This window comes from Arachis ipaensis, chromosome B7 (genome assembly GCF_059453495.1).
Source record: "Arachis ipaensis isolate K30076 ecotype BB chromosome B7, ASM5945349v1, whole genome shotgun sequence".
Lineage (NCBI taxonomy): Eukaryota > Viridiplantae > Streptophyta > Magnoliopsida > Fabales > Fabaceae > Arachis > Arachis ipaensis.
Window position 1 is genome coordinate 67,732,598 of NC_142442.1, and position 2,783 is coordinate 67,735,380.

The 2,783-nt window shown below is 44.4% G+C and overlaps 1 non-coding gene across 1 annotated transcript; it reads left to right on the forward strand.

Annotated features, from left to right (window-relative positions):
- The first annotated feature begins 2,397 nt into the window (after positions 1-2,397).
- LOC148552890 (small nucleolar RNA R71) lies at positions 2,398-2,505 on the forward strand. The gene has a single exon (XR_015893045.1). It is a non-coding gene; the product is annotated as a small nucleolar RNA R71 (small nucleolar RNA).
- The last annotated feature ends 278 nt before the right edge of the window (positions 2,506-2,783 follow it).

Genomic DNA, 2,783 nt, shown 5'->3' on the forward strand with positions numbered 1-2,783 from the left:
GCAGGGATGTAAAGGCCTTCAACCTTCACTAACATGTCCTCTACTAATCCATAAGCCTATTTTCTTGAGTTATTCGCCATCTCTAATGAGATTCTGGCAGCTTACACCTCAAAGATCCCAAGTTTCTCCATTACAGAGAGTGGCATTAAGTTTATTCCTGACCCCAGGTCACACAGAGCCTTCTCAAAGGTCAATGTGCCTATGTTATAGGGAATTAGGAATTTACCAGGATCCTGTTTCTTTTGAGGTAATTTCTGCCTATCCAATGCATTCAGTTCATTGGTGAGCAAGGGAGGTTCATCTTTCCAAGTCTCATTACCAAATAATTTGGCATTCAACTTCATGATTGCACCAAGGTACTTAGCAATTTGCTCTTCAGTAATGTCTTCATTCTCTTCAGAAGAAGAATACTCATCAGAGTTCATGAAGGGCAGAAGAAGGTTTAATGGAATCTTTATGGTCTCTAGATGAGCCTCAGATTCCTTTGGTTCCTCAAAGGCATACTCCTTATTGGTCACTGAACGTCCCAAGAGATCTTCTTCACTAGGATTCACGCCCTCCTCCTCCTCTTTGGGTTCAGCCACACCAAGTAAGGTTATGGCCTTGCACTCTCTTTTTGGATTCTCTTCTGTATTGCTTGGGAGAGTACTAGGAGGGGTTTCAGTGACTCTTTTACTCAGCTGGCCCATTTGTGCCTCCAAATTTCTAATGGAGGATCTTGTTTCATTCATGAAACTTAGAGTGGCCTTAGATAGATCATAGACTATATTTGCTAAGCTAGATGGATTATGCTCAGAATTCTCTGTCTGTTGCTGAGTGGATGATAGAAAAGGCTTGCTATTGCGAAACCTGTTTCTTCCACCATTATTAAAGCCTTGTTGAGGCTTTTGTTGATCCTTCCATGAGAAATTTGGATGATTTCTGTAACAGCCCAGACCACCCGCTAGCACGATATTGTCCGCTTTGGCACACAAGGCCTCACGGTTTTGCCTTTGACGATAGGGATGCTAGCCTAAGCCCCCCACACTCACTCGTCAAAACGCGTCATGCTAGGGAGAGGTATCCACATCCTTATAAGGCATGCTTCGTTCCCCTCCCCAACCGATGTGGGTCTTACAATCCACCACCCTAAGGGAGCCCAGCGCCCTCGCTGGCACATCGATCCAGGTTCTGGCTCTGATACCATCTGTAACAGCCCAGACCACCCGCTAGCACGATATTGTCCGCTTTGGCACACAAGGCCTCACGGTTTTGCCTTTGACGATAGGGATGCTAGCCTAAGCCCCCCACACTCACTCGTCAAAACGTGTCATGCTAGGGAGAGGTATCTACACCCTTATAAGGCATGCTTCGTTCCCCTTCCCAAACGATGTGGGTCTTACAATCCACCCCCCTAAGGGAGCCCAGCGCCCTCGCTGGCACATCGATCCGGGTTCTGGCTCTGATACCATCTGTAACAGCCCAGACCACCCGCTAGCACGATATTGTCCGCTTTGGCACACAAGGCCTCACGATTTTGCCTTTGACGATAGGGACAGGCATGCATCATATGCATTTATGTGACATTGCTTGGGTGTGCATATTATACTTGGTTTGCCTATGTGATTAATTGCTAATTGTTCTACTTGCAATAACTGTTTGCTTGTGCTTGCATCTTCCTATTTGTGTTTGCTACTGGGACTCTGTTGGATTGTGGTGATTGGTTGATGGTTGGATTGTTTGGGCCTAGGGCCGTGGTTGAAATGAGGTGGACCGATGGTTGGTTTTGTTTGTGTTTCCGGTTTGGAAGGATATGAAAGGCTATTTTGGTTCAGTATAGATAAACCTTTTCGAAAGGGCTTTTGAGTTTTGAGAATTGAATGGTTTCTCTTTCAGTAAAGATTTTCGACTTTACTTTTATTCAAAACCGTGAGGCCTTGTGTGCCAAAGCGGACAATATCGTGCTAGCGGGTGGTCTGGGCTGTTACAATTTCTCCGTGAGGGATTATAGGTGTTTCCATAGGGTTCACCCATGTAATTCACCTCTACTATTGCAGGGTTCTCAGGATCATAAGCTTCTTCTTTAGAAGATGCCTCTTGAGTACTGTTGGATGCAGTTTGCATTCCATTCAGACTCTGAGAAATCATATTGACTTGCTGAGTCAATATTTTATTCTGAGCCAATATGGCATTCAGAGTATCAATTTCAAGAACTCCCTTCCTCTGAGGCGTCCCATTACTCACAGGATTCCTTTCAGAAGTGTACATGAACTGGTTATTTTAAACCATGTCAATGAGTTCCTGAGCTTCTGCAGGCGCTTTCTTTAGGTGAATGGATCCACCTGCAGAATGGTCCAGTGACATCTTTGATAGCTCAGACAGACCATCATAGAATATATCCAGGATGGTCCATTTTAAAAGCATGTCAGAAGGACACTTTTTGGTCAGTTTCTTGTATCTTTCCCAAGCTTCATAGAGGGATTCACCTTCTTTCTGTTTGAAGGTTTGAACATCCACTCTAAGCTTGCTAAGCTTTTGAGGAGGAAAGAACTTGGCTAAGAAAGCCGTGACCAGCTTATCCCAAGAGTTCAGGCTATCTTTAGGTTGAGAGTCCAACCATACTCTTGCTCTGTCTCTTACAGCAAATGGGAAAAGCATAAGCCTGTAGACCTCAGGATCAACCCCATTGGTCTTAACAGTATCACAGATTTGCAAGAATTCAGTTAAGAACTGAAAAGGATCTTCAGATGGAAGTCCATGAAACTTGCAGTTCTGTTGCATCAAAGAAACTATTTGAGGCTTTA